We start from the raw sequence: 21,805 nt of genomic DNA, 5'->3' as shown, positions 1-21,805 counted from the left end.
GTATAGTGATACTTCTTTAAATGGTCTCAGATGTGTATTGATGCAAAGTGGGAAAGTGATATCTCATGCTTCACGGCAATTAAAATTGCATGAACATAATTATCCAACTCACAATTTGGAACTACAAGCTGTGGTTTTTGCTCTGAAAATCTGGAGACATTATTTGTACGGAGAGAAATGCTATATCTATACTGACTATTAAACTCTCAAATATCTTCTGCCATAGAAAGAGTTAAATTTAAGTCAGCGTCGATGGATAGAAGTTTTAAAAGATTATGATTGTGTTATTGACTATCATCTGGGTAAAGCTAACGTGGTAGCTGATGCATTAAGTAGAAAAGTTGCAATTGAATTGCGAGCAATGTTTGCACAACTCAGTATTAATGATGATAGAGGCTTATTGGCTGAATTAAGAGTTAAACCAGTGATGTTCGAACAAATCAAGTCAGCTCAATTCAAAGATGACAAGCTAATGAAGAGGAAAGAAATGGTTCAGAATGGTGTAGCAGAGAACTTCAGCATTGATGAACATGATTGTCTGAGATTTCGTAATCGAATTTGTGTTTTGAATGCTTCAAAATTGAAAGAGTGAATACTCCAAGAAGCACATGAAATTCCATTCGCATTACATCCTGGAGGATTAAAAATGTATCGAGATTTACGGGAATTGTATTGGTGGCCAAGTACGAAGAGGGATATAGTAGAATTTGTGGCTAGATATTTAACATGCCAGCGAGTAAAAGCCGAGCATCAAGTTCCAACTGGTTTACTTCAGCCTATTAATATTCCTGAATGGAAATGGGACTACATCACAATGGATTTTGTAATAGGGTTACCATCGTCATCGAGTAAGAAAAATGCTATTTGGGTGATTGTTGATTGGCTTACAAAGTCATCTAATTTTGTAGCAGTCAGAACAGATTGGTCACTTCAGAAACTTGCAGAAACATACATCCTAAAAATTATGAGATTGCATGGTATTCTTGTATAGATAATTTCAGACCGAGATCCACGATTTACATCAAGGTTTTGGAAACAGTTACATGAGTCTCTTGGTACTCGACTTCATTTTAGTACAGCTTTTCATCCACAGACCGATGGACAGTCAGAAAGAGTTATCCAGATTTTAGAAGATATGCTCTGAGCTTGTATCATTAATTTTGAATCAGGTTGGGAACGTTATTTACCGTTAACTGAATTTGTATATAATAACAATTTCCAATCAAGTATTCAAATGACATCGTATGAAGCTTTATATTATCGAAGATGTTGGTCACCAGTGTGTTAGACAGAATTGAATGAGAAGAAAATGATTGGACCAGAATTGATTCGAGAAACAGAGGGTACTGTTAAGAAGATTCGAGAAAGTTTGAAAGCATCTTTTGACAGGCAGAAATTGTATACAGATTTGAAATGTCGGGACATTGAATATTTGGTTGGGGACAAAGTTTTTCTTAAAGTTTCTCCTTAGAAGAAAATTCTGAGATTTGGTCGGAAAGGTAAATTAAGTCCACGGTATATCAGACCATACGAGACTATGGAGAGAATTGGGCCGGTTGCCTATCGATTAGCTTTACCTCCGGAATTATAGAAAATTCATGATTTTTTTCATGTTTCAATGCTCAGAAGATATCGATCAAATCCTTCTCATATTATTTCTACGGAAGATATTGAAATTCGACTTGATTTATCATATGAAGAGGAACCGGTTAAAATATTAGCCCGAGAGATAAATGAATTACATAACAAACGGATTCCCTTAGTGAAAGTACTATGGAAAAGTCATAATATTGAAGAGGCAACATGGGAACCGAAAGATACGATGAGATCCCAATACCCCCATCTCTTTTCAGGTAAATTTCGAAGACAAAATTTATTATATGGAGAGAAATATAATGACCTGAAATTTACGAGTATCAGAGATCGTGTTTCTGGCTTATTATTCCAGAAAATCGGGTTCGTAAATATTTATTAGAAATATTTACCAAGCTAGTTGAGTGATTAATTAGATTTTGGTTAAGTGAATTAACTTCAATTAAGGCTAATTTAGTGTAAGGACTAAATTGAATATAGTGTAAAAGTTTAATTATAGATTAAAGAAAAATGAAGGGACTAAATTAGCAATTAAACCATAGGTGCCAAATGTATGGTAAAAATTAAACACAAGTGTAAAAAGTATAAAACATACATTTGTAATATATGTATGTATTTACTTATTATTTAAGTAAATAATAATTATTACTAAAATATAATATAATAATAATATAAAACATAAAAGAAATAAAATAAAACAAAAGAAAAAGAACGAAGGAAGAAAACAGAAAGTGGAGAACGAAAGTTGGGAGAAAAAGAAAGGAGAAAAGAAAAAGGGAAAATTTAGGTTTTTGAAGCTTGAAGTTTAATTTGGTAAGTCAATTAAGTCACTTTCTTTATAATTTTGATGTTTTTGGAGTCCTAGAGACAAATATTACTTAATGTAAGTGGAAATTTTAAAAGTTAGAAGATTTTTAGACATAGGTTATGTTGAACAAATTGTTGAATTAGGTTTTTGATGTTTTATGTCTGAGGGACTAAATTGAAAGAAATTTGAGATTAGGGTTTTACCATGAATATTCAATGTTTAAGGAGAATATGGTAGGAAATTGAATAAAAATGAAATATGAATTAAGTGAAAAAAAATAAAAGTGCTAATTAGAATTAAATTGAAAATTGAGGTTTGAATTGAATAGAAATTTTATTATTTATTGTGAAATTGTTATTGTATTAATAGTATAAATTGTTTAATTTCCGTAGCTAACGTAGTACCAGAGAAATCGATAAAGAGAGGAAAAGAGAAGGTTGACGAAGAGTAAACCAAGAATTACGGTTTGAATTTCTATAAACTGAACTTAAAAATTATTATTGCATTTATTAAATATATATATATGGTAAGTAATATAGAGGTAAGTAATGCTATTATTATATTGAATTGAATTGAGTTGTGAATACTTGAATTGCAATGTATATTGACTGTTATCTGAAAATTTAAGTGAAATGAATACCCTATTAACAGTGTCGGGCTAGGTTGGATATAATTGACATGCCATATGATTGAAAGTGTGCAGGGATACTTCGACCATGGGTCGATAAGGCACTAAAAGTGCCGTACTGTTACTTCGACTTTGTGTCGATGAGGCACTTCTTGTGTCGTACTATTTCTGTTACTTCAGTTTAATCTAATGAGGTACTATGTACTGTACTGCTACCGTTTACTTTGGCAAAGCCTATGAGGCACAATGTGCCGTAATGGTGTGTTGGTTGGATTCGCATATCCGCCAAAGTCTGAATTATGTTAATAGGGGTAAATTTTCTGTACTGGACAATTGAATGACTGTGCTACTGTATTGAAAATTTACTGTTACTGATTGATATGTTATTGAACTGAATGTTTCATTGAGAAAGAACTTTGAAAATAAGTTGTGCTATTAGATTTGAAGTTAATAGCTTAAATCCATTTTGTGTTAAAAACGATTTAAGTATTGGTTTAAAGAAATACCAATGAGTGTATACTCAGCGTACGGTTTATTTCCGTTCGCAGATTAGGTACGAAAGCGACTAACAACTCAGCATCCAAGCCAAGCTCGAACTCAAATACTTTGTGGTGTATCTTATTTTGAGAAAGGGCATGTACCTAGGTTGTCTTTTGGAAGTCATTTTGAATGTGAATGTTAACAGTGTAAGAATGATAATGGTTAACCCATGAATGTAAAGTTTATATTTATAATATGGTCATCTATATAATTTAATTTAAATTGATTTTGAATGATACCAAAGTACACTATCTGGTGGTTCTATGTTAAATATTTACTAATACACTCAAGTTAGATCATAATAATGATGATTTTAATATGAAATGGATGTATTTAATCATATTTTGGATTGGTTGAAAGATTGAATTTTAAATTGCTTGTTATTGAAGTTTGCAAGGTTGGTAAACTTGAACTATAAGGTTCATTTTGAGTCCACACGGCCTGGCACATGGGCGTGTGATCAGACCGTGTGAGACACACAGCCCTTACATGGTCATGTGAGCAGGCTGTATGTCCCATTCATCTAAGATACTGTAAATAGAATGCTCAAGTATGGCCACACGAGTAGAAAAACGAGCGTGTGTCACAGTTCACATCACGACCACAGTACACGGGCATGTGCCTGGCCGTGTGAAAACTGCACTAGATTCAAATTGAAAATAATTTCACACGGGCTAAACACATGGGCGTGTGTCTTAGCTGTGTGGAACTAGTTTATTCATAAGCAATAAGTCAGAGAAGTACACAGGTAAAGAGCACGGGTGTGTCCTAGCCTTGTGAGTCATACGAGGTAACAACACGGGCGTGTCATAGAGGCATAAGGGTGTGTCTCTAAAACACATGGGTGTGTGGTACTGTTCATTAAAGAAAATTTTATAAGCTTCTGTTTAGGTATCGATTTATTTCTAATATCTTCATTGGGCCCCTAATGTCCGTTTAAGAATCACTAAGACAAATTACTGAACTTTATAATGATTAATTTTGTATGACTTATGAAATAAACTGTAGAGACTGGTAATGCTCCATAATCTTATTTCGATGTCGGAAAAGGGTTAAAGGGGTGTTACACTAGGAATACTAACAATTTTCCTTAACATTTACAAATCTCACTTAACATAATATAAATTCATTCCATTCATAATACCATTATCCACATCAATTCATAATATAGAGAACATTTACATATATGTATCATTCATTATCAATCATCAATATCAAATAGTATATCTCAACAATTCATTTGTCATTCCACAATCTACGTTCTCTACTCAATATTCAAGCTTTATTGTAAGTTCTTATTTCATTCTCATTATTTCATGAATCAAAATAAAATATAATGACTCATTTAATCACAACTTGATTTAGCATTTTCATTAATATGCACATTTTGAATTTTTCATATTTATTTTTCACATATCATAATCAATTTTTCCTATTTACCATTTCTTACATCAAACATCTTTATTACAAAAAATTTATCAATTCATTATTCAAACTAAATTTAAACCTCAGTTAGGTGTATTTCTACTATCTTATTTATTTCACCATTTTAACATGCACAAAGAAATTTCATAAAGTTTTTACACTTAAGCTTAACAAAAGGTAACCTCTTCCCATTCAAATTTCAAGTCGTATCATAAGTCTTGTCTCATTCACAATCCTTCTTAAACTTAAAACACAACTTGTTTTTAACATTCTCCTAACAAGCTAGATTTCAATATTATCATACATTTGACTCAATCTCATTTATACAAAAAATAATCATAACTCATTTATATTTCGTTTCTTTATTTCATAGTAACAATTAATATCATTCTTATCTCATTATCAAATGATTCGTATCATGTCTTTTATATTTAATCTGTTAAAGTTGTGTGACCTAAATTCTAAGAGATTGCTTTCAAGTCAAGTTAAACAAAATATATTTTCTTTTTAGAAGATTTAGTATTTATTAGTATAATATATTTAGCATTTATTAGCATAGTTTATTTGACCTACTAATTTAACCTAGAAATAGGTTCTTTTACAATCTTAGAAAATACACCCATTAGAGATTAGAACTCATAACACATTTAGAGAATTTTGTATTTTCGTTTTGAGGGTTCTTTGTTTTCAGGTTTTCGAGGTTTAGTTTTTTATCTTCATTTTTTGTACTCTTTGTTATTTTGCCATTATAGTAAAATTATCTTTGCCTGTGGTTTTTTATCCTCTTTGGAGGGGTTTGAAACACCCCAAACCCAGCCTAGACATTATGGCCGAATTCGGATGTGTCACAAGATCAAGTTTTGAAAACAAAGTCATCTCGTCCAATTTATTCACGATTCAAAAATTTGTACTCACTTATGCCAATTTCTGAAAGTGTTACTTAATCCCAATTATTTGCTAAAAATGTAATCTACAGCGGAAGTTTAATAAAATCGTTATATTTTAAAAATGCAGTACATATTTTTAGAAAACCTTTGCAGTTGGAAACCGTGTTTTAGCGTGTCGTCCAGATAAAATATTAAACAAAATCTAAAACCCAAAATTTTAGAAAACAGTCCGAAAAGTCCAATCAACCCAAAAAAAACCTTTGAAATAAATGAACAAAACCCCTAATTAACTCAGTTCGTGGACTAGTGGTCACCGCAAGACTCCACCGCACCGATCTGCCTAGGTCTGTGGATTACCTGAATAGAACAGATAACAGATGTGAGTTTACGTAAACTCAGTGTATAACCCAACAAAAATAGACATGAAATACAAACAGAATCATATGCACTGTCAGATACAAATACAGATTTGGGCTTAGGCCTATTTCAGATACAGTAAACAGAACCCTACCCCCATCCTTTACACACCATCTCCGACCATCCCAACACACCATATGGGGTTAAAAAAACCAACCCATCCCTACACACCATATTGTGCCATTACGACACGTATCGGATATAGTGCAGCCAAGCTGCCAGATAATAGACGATGATCATAGTACAGAACACTTCCTCCGCAGATAAATCCCACGCCAAAACAGATGCAGATAATAGATACAGAATTACAGAATAAACATGCTTAACATACTTAGGTACAGATAATAGACATGCTTACACAATACAGTTGGACATACATTTAGTATCCTACTTAAATCAGTCTATCAAAATTCCATCGCATATAGAATAGGGTTTATTTAGCCCTTACCGACCCTACAGTAGGCTCACAGTCTATCAAAGCAACCCGTACGACCTTACAAAAAATTACAGAAATATGGGCCCACATATTCTTGATGGCCCACACGGCCTGGCCAAAGAATCCACACACACATGTGTCATGCTTGTGTGGGCCCACACGCGCGTGTGGCCTACACACCTAAATTGGCCTAGCCCGTATGGCCCACACGGCCACACTCAAGCCACCACACGGCTGTGTCTTGTACACAGCCATCCACATGAGTGACCACACGCTGGCGTCGACAGTGCAGTTTTTCAACTTTTACCAAATCCTCGTTTTCTGTGTTTCGAGTACACACTTGGTATCATTTTGATGCAGAAACTATCCTGAGCCTTCCAAGACCTAAAAACAAGGTACTCTACATCGATTTAGCAAATTGAGTAACGAATTCGACACAAGAATCAACACGGAACTGACTTACCACAGTCAACAAACCCTCTCTACGCGTTCTAAACCATTGAAATGTGATTCTCTACTCCACAATCTATTCCTAAACAATACCACCCTTCAATCACCATAGATTGTTCTCGCTAATAAAGAAAGTCCCAAACCAAAAATGACGGCAACAGAAATCTACTTACCACACCAAAGAGACGAACCTAAAAATTCCAACAGTACGACCAAACCACGGATTTAAGAACCGAATGAAAAAAAAGTAAAATAAAAGGTCGCAGAGATGGGGAAAAGAAACAACAAGAAGGGAAAACAAAAAAATTATCGTTAGGTTTTTCTTGAAGGAAGAGAAAATAAATTTCAAAACAAAAATAAAAATAAAATACAAGTAGTGGATATCTCAAATCCCTTAGATTTCTCCCTCTAATCCCACTACTCATAACTCCCTCAGACTTTAAGCTCTACTGAAACTCTATCAGACAATAGAGCAAAAATTAATACCTACGCTCGTGCGGGGAGTCGAACACAGGACCTCCAATACACTAACTTCCTTACCATTCGAGCCAGTAGACTCATTCTGATATGGCTTAACAAACAATTTTCTGTAAGCCCATTTAACAAGGGTAATGCTTAATTCTAAAAATAACAAAATTTAACAGAAGTGGGACTTGAACCCAAGACCTTTCACACACACCCGGAACACCTAACCACTGAAGCAGATACACAATTTTATTAGATTTTACAGAAGTAAAAATAAATTAATCAGGGCGTTACAGGGTTTTTCCACGTTAAATTTGTGTGTTCAATTTTTCAATTTATTCTACTATTTTTTTTACTTGTTGCTTAATCGGGTCAATCCTAACAAGTGGTATCAGAGCTAATTCAATTTTCATAGATCAGCCCGTTCAGATATGGCAACAACAAGGTTTGAAATTGAGAAGTTCAATGGTGAGACAAATTTCAATATGTGGCAAGTTCGAATGATGGCAATTCTAGTTCAAACTGGCTTGAAAAAGGTTATTACCGAGAAAAAACCCGAGAATCTAAATTAAATAGAATGGGAAGAGCTTGATAAGATTGTCTGCAATCCAGTTGTGCCTCGTGAATACGGTATTGTAGGAGGTATTGATAGAGAAGACCTCATCTTCCTTGTAGAAAATGTTAGAAACTCTTTATGTGACTAAGTCTTTGGCTAATCGTTTAGTGTTGAAACATCGTCTATTTATGTTTTACATGAACGAAGATGAACTTCTTAAAGATCACATCAATCAATTCATTACTCTTTTAAATGATTTAAAGAACGTTGATGTTCATATTGACTATGAATATCAGGCTATGCTATTATTGTACTATTTACCCCCTTCATACAAGTCTTTCAGGGAGACCCTGATTTATGGTAGAGACAAACTCTTGTTCGAAGATGTAAAGAGTTATTTTTTGAGTGGAGAAAAACTCTACAATGAGTTTGGTTTGGATAGCAAGGTAGATAGGCAAGCTTCCGTTTTGGTAGCATCAAAGAAATGAGACAAAATGTGTCACTATTGTAAAAAGTTAGGTCACGTCAAAGCAGATTGTTATAAACTGCGAAATAAAAGAGTTGCTGAGAGTAATGAGGAATATGTACCTAGTGCTAAATTGGCCGTTGAAAGCAATGATGATTTCTTGTTAGTGTCAACGAGCGATAACTCTAAGCTTGCGTCTGAGTGGATCTTAGATTCGGGATGTTTTTTCCACATGTGTCCCAATAGAGAATGATTCTCCACATACAGTTCGGTTGAAGGTGGAGTTGTGCACATGGGAAACGATTCATCTAGTAAGGTAATTGGTATTGGTACTGTCAAAATTAGGATACACAATGGGACGATTAGGGTACTCTCAGATGTTAGGTATACACCTGATTTACGAAAGAATCTCATCTCCTTGAGTATTTTAGACTTGAAAGGATGCAGAATCAATATTGAGTCGAGTGACATTAAAGTATCTCGTAGGGCTCTCGTTTTGTTAAAAGGTAAAAGAACCGATAGTCTTTATATTCTAGAAGGTTCTATAGTGACCGGTGAAATCAGACGTCCCTCATCCGTTACGGAGTCAAATTCAACTCGTTTGGAGCAAAGGCAACTTGGTCATAAGAGGGAAAAAGGTATGACCGTTTCGTTGAAAAAAGGTTCTCTTTTGGATGTAGGTTTTGAAAAGTTAGGGCACTGTGTTCGTGAAAATCAGACTCGGGTTAGTTTTGATTTGGCAATGCACAAGTCGAAGGCTAGAAGTCTTCCATCTTTTAAGTACAAATTCGACTCAGTTAATTCCCTGCATAGTTCAAGATAGGCCCGTGGCAGGCTTTGGCAAAGATGGCGTTGTAAGAATTCGTGTCAATGTGGAGATTGTTAGAGTTGTGTGACCCAAATTCTAAGAGATTGCTTGCAAGTCAAGTTAAACAAAATATATTTTCTTTCTAGAAGATTAGTATTTATGAGTATAATATATTTAGCATTTATTAGCATAGTTTATTTGACCTACTAATTTAGCCTATAAATAGGTTCTTTTACAACCTTAGAAAATACACCTGTTAGAGATTAGAACTCATAACACATTTAGAGAATTTTGTGTTTTCGTTTTGAGGGTTCTTTGTTTTCGGGTTTCCGGGATTTAGTTTTTTATCTCCATCTTTTGTACTATTCGTTCTTTTGTCATTATAGTAAAATTATCTTTGCCCGTGGTTTTTTATCCTTTTTGGGGGGTTTTCCACATTAAATTTGTCTGTTCAATTTCTCAATTTATTCCGTTATTTTTTTTTACTTGTTGCTTAATCTGGTCTATCCTAACATAATCCATTCTCAATAGATACCTTTTTCTTTCATTTAAAATCATATATACAAAATAATTTAAATAACCTAATTTTTTAAAATTACATGATTGTCTAACCGTAGTAGATCAGTCACTATTTTGTTTATATCTCATTCCACAAATTCAAAATCAAGGTCTGTTTGTTGTTTTAGAAACTATACTCAATTGCCTTTCTCCCATAAAAATTTTAGAATTTAATAGCAAGCACAAAAGCTGCAGCACTTTTTCGACGTCAAAATAGGGCTGCTACCAGTAAGGGTGAGTATTCAATCGAGTCGACTCGAATCAAGTAAAAAAATTTTGAGTTAGCCGAGTTGACAAATCCTATTTTAGCAACCGAAATCAATTTGAATTTTTTTTCCAATCGAATCAAATCAAGTCAAAAAAATTCTGAGTAAAGTCAAGTCGAGTTAATGAATCCTATTATTTATACTCAATGTTGCGTTTACATGGACTAATTATTTAACTAGTAGACAAAGTTCAAGATTATTTAATTACATAAACAATATAATGGTTTTGCCTTTTAATTTAATGAGTAAACATTTATCAAAATGACGTAATTTTGCCTTTTAACTTAATGGTTTTGACTTTTAACTTTAGAAAGGTAAACATTTATCAAAACAATGTAGTTTTGCCTTTTCTTATTCGAATTTTTGAATAACTTTAATTGTGTAATTCATATTTAAGTTAAACTGAAAAACTTAATTTTTATTTGAGTTTATCCCAATAACTTGATTAACTCAAATAACTCAAACTATGTAATTCAAAATTTGAATTTTTTATTGAGTTTTTCGAATCGAATCGAATTTTACTCATCCCTAGCTACCAGACAGTTTTGAGTTGTCTTCACTAAAATATTTTTAGTTCTCAATTCAAAATTCATATACAACTTATTTTTGTTTCATTAAAATTTTTAACTATGTATGGCTTTACTTCAATTCGATTTTTTCCAAATCTTTAAGGTTGCTTCACTGCCTTTGAATTGCCACCGGTTTATGATACCAAAATTAATCATATTCGTACCAAACTTTAACTCTTATAAAAATTAATTACTGACATCAATTTTCATTTATTTAAAGGTCTAAATCAATTATCATTTGCAACAAATCCTTATTTCCCATTTATGGGATTTACTCTCAATTCTTAATAAGTAAAAATTCAAGATGAAATTTCCTACTTTTCCTCTTTCATATTCAATTAAACCCACATCAAAATGCTTATCTAACCTCTTGTTTAGCCATATCACTTATCAATTGAATTTTAAAGTTGATAATCTAACACTATAGCAAAACTGACTTTTAGCTGCGTTTTTTTAGGCCTTTAGCGGCGCTTTCAAGTGCCACTAAAACTATTTGCGGCGTTTTTCCAAGCGCCGCTAAAAATGCCACTATTTCCGACGCCGCTAACGTTTGCGGCGTTTATTTGAAAAAAAATTATAAAGTATTATAAAAATCGTGAAAAATATAAAAAAATTTAAAATTCATTATCAAAATATTGAATGATATAAATATAAAAATTTTCTATTAAAATTTTAACTTTAAAACTAAATACAAAAATTAATGAATTTAAATTTACAATTTAAAATAATAAATTAATAGCACAATTAAAATTCAAAAGTTAGAACTCAAGTGTTTTTTACCTGTTCAATAAATAATGGCATGGTCTGTTTCATATTTTGTATATACTATATGGTATTACAGTGTTCTAGCCTCTAAAACCCTCCACTATATAAACATAATAAGGACAAAAAAGAAAACGCAAGAAAAAGATAAAAACCTTTTGTAATGTAATTCCAGTAGCTTCTCTTCTCTTTCCCGTAGCTTTTTCAGCTCAACCTCTGCCTTCATTTTTGCTGCTGCTTCAGCAGCTAAGATTTGAGCTTCAATCTCTACCTTTCCTGTGAAGGTTCAATCATAATCTATAAGATCTCAGGGCACACTATTGCCTCACAAATACTTAACCAACTTAAAACTACTACTACTAATAGAAACTGGTCCTTGTATGCACCAAAAGGACTAATATTCCTAATCACTCAAAACATATCTCCAATTACCATTAAATATAGATATATATCAAGCCAACCAAACAAATCATTTCATTTCTCTCATTCAAAGATAACCTAAAGATACTAGCACATCAAACATGAAAGAAAGCGAAACTGTGGAATTTGGTTTCAAATTTATTATCACATAGGAAGGCACATATTGCATCATCCTGATAAGATTGGAATGGCAGACACAAGCAAGAAAACAAGCTAAGTTTTTTAACAGTTCAGAGATTAAAGTAGTTCAAAATCTATAATGGCAAGTAAAAAGAATTTAAGTGAACAAGTTATTTGATAGAGAGCTTCACTTCATCTTTTTAATTCCATTTGATGAGAGAATTAGAAGACCTTTTCGTTGTTAGCAGCCAAAATAAAACTTTACATGATCTAGTAGTGCCTTCTTCTGAGCTTTCAGAATATATAAAAACAGGGTTTATCATATTTCATGAATTAATGTTATCAAATTTCATTCCTGTAGAAACCATGTATATAAATAAAAAAATAAGAATAAATTGTAATAGATTAATACATGTGATTAAAAGTATTAATTGATTAATTTGCTTCTAAAAATCTTACATTTCATCTTAATTCCAGAATGCTCCTTTACTTTTTATATAAAAAGAATCGTTGCAAAAATTCCATGAATACACAACATTTTTACTAAATTAAGCATGCATAAAAAAAATCAACACCAGAACATATATTTCTTAGAGCATGACTTGAGGATTAAGGAGAAAATAAAACAAATATGCAGTTACGGTATCACTAATGAAAGCCAACGATATGAGCAAATTATAAGCACCAATAGTATGTATACTGCCAAGCTTCAATGATATATACCAAAATAAAAAGAAAATGGCAAGGCATGCACATAATAAAATTGATAACAGCTGGCGAGGCATGCACCAATAGTATGTAGAGAGCCATTAACTGTAGATTTAGTATTATGATAAAAAGATCTTAGAATAAAATAATGAGAAATGAAAATATATATCATGGGGCTTGCGAAAAAAAGATTCTATGGTAAATAAACAATTTAATTAAATGCAAATTCACATTATTTTACCTAAAAAATGTCGTAATTATTAATTATATCAATAGGTGCCCTCCAAAGTAAGGCAGCAAATTTCAGAATCAGGAAGTCTTTAGCCAGGGTTTTTATGACTCTAAAGTTCGCCAGAAAACTTCAGGGATAGCTACTACTCGCTATTTAACAGTGTAAAAGCAATGCAGGATAAGGAAGGATGTATTAACGTTACACAATATGCAGAAGATCATGGAAGAAAAGGTGACTGGACCAGCTAAGATTGGTAACATAAATATTTGAGTGTAAGGCAGCACAAGCACAACAGCAGAAGCAAAGAGTGTTTTTGAGGCATGTTTTCATGAGGATGACTGGCGACACGCATTTTTAGAGTTTAATAAGCCCAGAATATTGACCATTGAAACCAAAACACAATAAATAGAGCAAGCAATTCAATATAGGTCGGGTTATCTAACCCAAACTATCTAATCCTACAAGAAATTGCTTCTACCAATGATCACATAAGAAGACACTGAACTGATAACCGAAAACATGTTTACGGTATCGAAGGTTACTCATGTGTAGGTTGTAGTTTCAAGACAGCCAAGTTCATTATTCAGTAACTTGAAACATCAAGGATAAAGTTTCTAGTCTTGGAGAATCTATACATATTAAACCATTTTCCAATCATGTATAATCAAATGCCAATATAAATCAAACTAGCCCATAAAAGGCCATCAATCTTCCGACTCAAAGAACCAAAAAGCCAAAATCAAACGCAGAAATCAAAACCAACAAAATAAATTCCCATAATAGGAAACTAACTACATATGCAGAGGGAAAGAGAACAACAATAAAATTCCCAATAGATGGCATATACTAAAGAACACAAAAGAAAAAAAATATAAATGTCAGCATGCTAAAGTCTAGGATTCAAAAGAACAAGTAAATAAGAGTACCTTGATTTGATGGACTCGCCAAAGGTAGCCTTCAATCGGGTTTGATTTCAAAATGAAATCCCTTAATCTTTCTGCTTGCTGCAAAAATAAAACAGAAGTGAAATCGAAGTCGAAATGAAATCAAAAATAAACGGCTTGCTTGCTGCAATGAAATCAAAATGAAAGAAGGAGCTTTGGGTTTGATTAGAAAATTATAATACCTGTCGATCGAAAAGAGAGAGGGAGACAGCAAATGGGTTTGATTTAGGGAAATTTTGGGGTTTTGGGGGAACTATGATTTGGGAGAAAATGAGGGTTTCGGGGGAACTATGATTTAGGCAAATGGCTTAGTCAGAGAAAGGCTGAGAAAGAAAAGGGAATTGGGAAAGAAAAGAGAATCGGGGGAGAGAAGTAGAAGTACAGGCTGAGAAAGAGAGTGGAATCGGGAAAGAAGGGAATTGGGGGGGGGGGGGGGAGAAATAAAACAGCTTCGTTTCAATCAAAACTAAAATTTAGCCGCATATTTTATCAAAACGGTACCGTTTTATTTAAAATAAATTACTTTTTGCGGCGTTTTTATCATAAACGCCGCTATTGATTATCTTTTGCAGCGTTTTATATAAACGCCGCTATTGCTTGTCTTTTGCGGCGTTTTTATCATAAACGCCGCTAATTTTTGACTTTTTTATAATTTTTATATTGAATTTTTATATCTTTTATATTAATTTTAAATAATTTTTTTTTAAAATTTAAGTAATATTTAAAATAATTAGATTAAATTTTAATTTTTTATATATTTTTATATATCAAATTGTTTAGATTAAATATTTTTAAATATAAAAGCATTAATTGATTACATAAAATTTCATCATTTAACAAATTTCATCATAAAATGGAGATATGAGTTGGGATATTTAGAATTGTCTTTTTCTTATGTAAACCAGTGAATGTTAGAAAAGAAAGCTGCTTAAAATATTTCCATAACAAGTATAATATGTTGTTGGAGTTTTAACACACTTTAACCGGGTAAAGTAAGAATTTCAAACAGAGCACCAGCAGCAACGTATTATACCCGGGTAAAATATGAAGGAAAAATTTTTATTAATGTATAAATTTAAAATATAAATTTATATATATATAAAGTAAACTCAATCAAACAAGGAAAAGATAATAAATTCTTAAATATATAAATTTTTATTAAAACAGCTTTTCAGGAAAATATTTTCAGGAAATCTGCCAAATAACAGAAAATATTTTACACAGATTCATCCAAACACCAGAAAAGTAAATCATTTTCCAGAAATCATTTTTCAAGAAATTATTTTCCAGAAATCATTTTCCAGAAAACATTTTACATGCAAACAAACAGAGCCTTAATATTATCTCTTTTACGAATATATAAGAAATTATTTAATATATAAATTAAAAAATACTAATTAACTAATCTAAACCTAAACCCCTAACTTTTATCCCCTAAACCTTAAATCATACAACATAACCCTTAAATCCATAACCCATAACCCCTAACCCCTAACACCTAAACCTTAAACCCCAACCCTTAAACCATAAACTGTAAACCATAATCCATAAACCCATAATCCATAATCCATAATCCATAAACCTTAAAATAGTAACTCTTATATTTTAAACCCTAAATCATATACGCTAAGCCATAAATCTTAAACTATAATGATAATTAATTCAATATTTTAAAATTTATTAAGACTATCTCTTTTACTATTATATAAGAATTTATTTAATATATAATTAAAAACCAATAAGTCATATACCCAAAAAACTTTAAAATTATTTTAAATAACAGTATTTTAATTTTTTTCATTTTTAACAAATATTTTTCTATAATAAAAATTCGAAACACAATTAACTTTATGATTAAAATAACAATTAATTTTTATATAGACTTTTAAATTAATTTTTATATAAACTTTTAATAAATATACGAGTTAAATAATATTTTCTCACATAGGAGTGTTAAATCTTAAAAAAGAAAAAGTAATTCTCTTAACATACTTTAACAAATTGAATACTAAACCACTTAATCTGTAAAAGCTAAAATATGAGATAAGTATTTGTACTTTTCGTAAAATTAAAATTTAGTCATTATATTTCTATTCTTAAGAATTTAATTCCTCTATGTTTCAAATTTCTGAATTTAAGTTTAATTATTAAAATTACTTTTTTATTATTATTAAATTCGTTAGGGATTTGGATGTCGAATTTGGGAATGGGTGATAATACTTTAGGGATTTAGGATGAGGAAGAAGGGGGAAATAGAACTAGGGAAAAATGGAGAAAATGTTAAGTGTATCAGGTGTGGGTAAAAAATATATAAGACAGATAAACGACGAAGTTTTGAACAAAATAATTTAACATTAGCGGCGTTTATAACCAAGCGCCACTAAAAATGCACCTATTGTATCATTTAAGGTTTTAAGGGTTATAGTTTAGTGTTTAGGGTTTGTTAGGATTTAGGGGTTTACTATTTTAGGGGTTATAAAGCAGTGCTTATGATTTTTTGGGGGTTTAAGATTTTAAGAGTTATATGACTTTTAGCGGCGTTTTACCAAAAGCGCCGCTAATGCTCTATCTTTTAGCGGCGTTTTACCAAAAGCGCCGCTAATGCTCTGTCTTTTAGCGGTGTTTTACCAAAAGCGCCGCAATTGCTCAGTTTTTAGCGGTGTTTTTGGTAAAACGCCGCTATTGCTCTATGTTTTACAATTTTTGCAGCGTTTTTTAATAAAACGCCGCTAAAGCCCTATTTTCCTGTAGTGTAATTAACGTTTTCATAGCTCACATTAATTAAGCTTAATGGTAGTATAAGTTCAATGAGATTCATACTGTTTCACATTTCAAGTTAGGCCCAATACTTTAACTATTTTCTCAACAGTTATCATTTCACTCCCCCCCCATCAACAAGCACACTTACATTATAACAACTCATAGTATTTTCCATTTCATTATCTATTAGTCTCTTTTTTTTTTCTTTCTTTTTTTTGGTTCTAACTTCCTTGTCAACTAGTCTAATTTACATACTTGTTAATGATTTTATTTCTCAAATTCATTCATCTCATTAGAGGCATACAAGTCTATTGGAAAAAATCTGATTTAAAAATAGTTTTTTGTTACAAAGAAAAATTAAAAATTTGAAAACTGAGTTGGTTTATGATATTTATAGCAATAAACTCTTCCCGAAAGTATTTGTGCTTTGTGCTAGATAGATCCTAGATGTTCTGGCTTTCAACCAAATGACCTTCTTTGTTATTCTCGTACCACAAATCACTTCGAATGTGGGCTCAAACAGTCATGAACAAAATACAAAACTAGAAACAATCTCTTACTTTCAGTAGGAAAGTAATTCTCTCTCAATAGAAATCAATAGAATTGTTATTCCTAGAAAATATAATTTATACTTATAAAATAAATTCTTACTATTTTTGGCAAAATAAAAATATCTCAAAGTTGTATATTTTTAACTCTACCAGTGTCATCTATTTATAGGGAGAGATAAAAGAATCTCGATTGAATTAGTAGAACACAAATAATACTTATTTGATAGAAAAACTAGTCTCCTAGTTTAACAAGGAGAAGGGGGCGACACACGCTAGTTAAATATACTAGGTTTGTCGTCCCTCATATGTATTATGAGGGGTTTTGGGGCTTCTTCTATATTAGATCCAATTATATGTGCTTCCAAGACTTTTAACCCAACAATTCATAATTTAATCCAACTCAGTACATGTTTTTCTATTTCTCAAAATAAATATTATTTATTAATTTAATTTAATTAGATAAATTAATTTTTCTTTTAAATAATTTTCTCAATCCAATTCTAATTCCGTTAAAGTCATGGCAACTTTATCGGAAAAGAATCTATGAGAAAATATATCTAATTTTCATATTCAATGGGTTCACAATGACCAATTGGTTTAATTTAATTTTTAAACTTCAATTGTTTGATTAAATAATAATTCAAAAAACTTAAATTAATTCTCATATCATTTCCATAGTTAGTGAGAAAACACATTCATTTTAAAATGTATTCCATTTCTCTAATTTTATCATTTTCATCCATTTATGTTCATTTGATTCTACATGCAACTCATTTCTAGTTTCAACTAGCTAGTGAAGGGACTAATTGAACATATATAATTAGGGCTCAAATTATTTATAATTAAGTTCTAGCTTTTCGCCTATTAATTATAAATTCATTTAGTCACGAAGTCATTCCACTATAGTATCGTGAATGAGCTCTCCCTAATTACATATCATTACGAAAGCTACTCGATTAGTCTTCATCTAATGACCTTATCATAAGTGCATTACCCTCATAGAATATCCTTAATCTCTTTAGGATAAATTCATTCTCCCAATATGATCCTATTTTATCTCATGGTAACCATTACATCTTCGTTTATGAAAAGTCAATTACTATCAAATAGTAATTAAGTCATTTATCACAAAGACAAATGACCTGTGGCCAATTTATCTTTCATCTATCATGTAATTCCAATTCGAGGATATCATTTACTCATTTCCTGGGCTATAAATTTCATTATTGTGAATGATGCTACATATTGCAAAATTCGTATATCCAATGCACCAACTTTTTGTTCCTTATCCATATAAACTTAGGCTTTTACTTGCATCAAAGTATATGAGTCACACATGCATAGTCCATCATCCACTCATGATTAAGGTATGTCACACTATGAACTTCATAAGTGAATAAATTCATAAATAAATTTAGGATATATTCTACTTAGGTCTTGTTTAATATACTGTCAATCCAATTAATTACATCTATGTCTCTATCTTTTGGGAGTCATCCGTTCTAATACTTGAGATAAATCATCTCCCAAATTAGACTTAATAGATGACATATTAGTCTTTGAATCAGTTTGCTCATTTCCAATTAGACTAAGGACATTTTAGTTTCATATACTGATATAAGTTGTCTTTCCATATTACAATCCGACCACATAATAACACTTAGTATTAGTTAAATATTAGATAAGTAGTGAGCCAATATTTGCTTCCATTTTGCTTTGCGTGCAAAAACTATTGACGAATATATACAAAGGGTATTAATGTAATTTATGGATAATTTTATTAAACCAATCTGTTTGAAAAAAATACAAGTATACAAAACGAATATACTACACTTAAGGCACCAGATTCAACAAAGTCCTATATCATTTTGCCACTTTTAAGATACTCAATAAAGATATTAGGCATTTTAATAAGCACTCAAACATAAATATTCAATGGTAATGTGGAATTCAAGAGAGCACATACCTTATCGAGCTCAAAATTGACACTGCTCTCTAATTTATTTTTTTGATATTCCCACTCTTCTTAACCTCTTTCTTTTTCAAATACATACATAAACACAAAATTAATACTCAATCATTACACATTTTCAACTTAGCTAAAATATAAATTCTTACTAAAATGAAACATGAAATACAATATGAACCCAAAATTTCTCACGTTGCTTCATTAACCTTTCCATGCTTTCTAAACTTTCTCCGCACCTTCTTTCTTAATTCTCAACTCTCCAAAGCTAAAACTAAGACAAAAAGGTTTCATTAGTGGAAATTTTCATGGGCTTTCAAGAAATTAACTATGATTTCTTTAGGGCTTCAAACGGGGCTGGTGTAAAGAAGAAGGAAGATGAAAAGAGATGAAAGAAAAAATGTTTTCTCATGAAAAAAAACAAACAATTGTTTTTTTTTGCTGGAGAAAAAGAAGGGGTTTCTTCATTTTTTTTTTCATCTCAAAAAGTCATATTTAAAGTTCCCTTTTGATCCTTAAATACAATGGTTGCAAGTAGGCATTAGTCATTTGATTTAAAGGCTACAAATCACTCTTTAAAATGGTCAAAATTAGACCTAGTCATGGGCAAGGTCAGGCCAATGCCAAAATTTAGGCTCGTTTTTAGGCCTAGGCTCAGCCCGAAAAATTAGCCTAAAATTTTGCCCAAGCTCGACTCAAATAAAAAAACTAAACTGGAGCCCGACTCGACCTGTATTAAATTTTTTTATATAATTTTTTTTAAAAATATAATACATTAAATACACTAAAATCATTGAAATAAATGTTTCCCAATAAATTGAAAATATATTAAAAAATCTTTATACTTATATAACACTAAGATAGTTGCAACTTAGAAAGCAAATGCCTCTAAAATAGTAGCAAAATTAACAATAAAACAAGAGTTATATAATATCCAAACAATAACAACAACATAGTAGCAATACAATGGAAAAATGACAGTAAAACAATAACAAACAATAGCAGAGAATAAATTAGGCAAAATCAGGCATGATCGGGTCGGGTTGGGTCCGGGCAAAAAAACCTTACCTTAGACCCGAGCCATTTAGAAAATGAATCTTATATTTTTGTCCAAGCCCATTTTTCAGACCTATATTTTTGCCAAAACCCTCCCACTTTTCAAGCGGGCCTTTGGGCCTAGGCGGGTGGCCTGACCCATGATCAAGTCTAGTCCAAATCCTTCCAACATTAATGGCCAAGATTGCCCATGAGATTTTAAATCAATGGCCTAAATTAGTTCCTACACATACTTTCTTGAAAAAAGTTACCACTTTGCCATTAATGAGCTTCAAGGGCTAAAATTAAATCACAAGTTTAATCTAATGGCTCTTATAAAACCCATAAAACCCATGTTTCCTTAAATTCTCTTTTCCTTTAAATTTTAAGTTCACCACATATCTCATGTATTATTACTCTATAAGTCCTTTAACAATTTATTCCTCTATAAATTACTCAACCTCCTAAATTGGGAAAAATAGCTCATCAAGTCCTACTTTCAAATTAAATTCAATATCTCAAAGTGTAAGATTTCCAATGATATTGGAAAATAAGATTTCGGGACCCCGTTTCCATAAACCAAGCTTATAAATATTAAATAAAAAATATTTACGGAGTTATCATATAGGTGAATTGAATTTTTGATAAGTAATTTAGCCAGAATTGTGTTATTAGGGCTCAAGGACTAAATTGTACAGTTTAATTGCTATAGATTTTTAATTAAAAATGGCTTGAGAACTTAAATTACAATTAACCAAAGGTCTAAAATAGCACTTAGACCATATTTAAATATATTTTAGTGGACGGTAAGGTTATAGGATTATTAACTGGATTAAAACAAGTTTTGTTTAGTTAAATAAAGGTTAATTAAATTAATTAACATGTTAATATTGTTATAAAATGACTAGTTTCGATGGGAGATGAGAGGTATCATCTTCTCCACCGAATTGAAGAAAATAAATAGAGAGCTCCACACCATTAAAAGGGTTTTGAAGCTTTTAATCAACAAATTGGTTACTGCAATTAATTTATTTTCTTGTAATTTTTATGTTTTTGAGGTCATGGGAGCTTAATCTAGCTAGCCCATGTGCCAATTTGTAAAATTTTTAAAGCTTTGAAAGATTCCATTGTAGTGAATTGAAATTTTTGGGGTGTTAAATTGATAGATTTAAAGCTTAGATGTGAAAAAGGACTAAATTATAAAGCTTAATTTATAGTTTCATACATTATGGACAAAACTGAATAAATTGTAAAATTAAATGTATAAATTAAAAATAGGAGGTCCCTAATGGATAAAGGTAAAATTGGAATTCAATTTGGAGCTTTAAATTGAAAGTTAGGCTAGTCCTAATTTTAGGGACTAAATTGAATAAATTTTAAAAATTGCATAAATTGATAATTGATTGTGAGTTGGCTATTTATTAATGGTTCTATG

The 21,805-nt window shown here is 31.3% G+C and overlaps 1 long non-coding RNA gene across 1 annotated transcript; it reads right to left on the bottom strand.

Moving 5' to 3' along the window:
* Nucleotides 1-11,616: 11,616 nt before the first annotated feature.
* Nucleotides 11,617-14,537, bottom strand: LOC107935559 (uncharacterized). Its single transcript, XR_001694225.2, has 3 exons — nucleotides 14,241-14,537; nucleotides 14,041-14,118; nucleotides 11,617-11,910 (listed from the first exon to the last, which is right to left on the bottom strand). It is a non-coding gene; the product is annotated as an uncharacterized lncRNA (long non-coding RNA).
* Nucleotides 14,538-21,805: the final 7,268 nt, after the last annotated feature.

This window comes from Gossypium hirsutum, chromosome A12 (genome assembly GCF_007990345.1).
Source record: "Gossypium hirsutum isolate 1008001.06 chromosome A12, Gossypium_hirsutum_v2.1, whole genome shotgun sequence".
NCBI lineage: Eukaryota > Viridiplantae > Streptophyta > Magnoliopsida > Malvales > Malvaceae > Gossypium > Gossypium hirsutum.
This window is presented reverse-complemented; position numbering and strand designations above follow the sequence as displayed.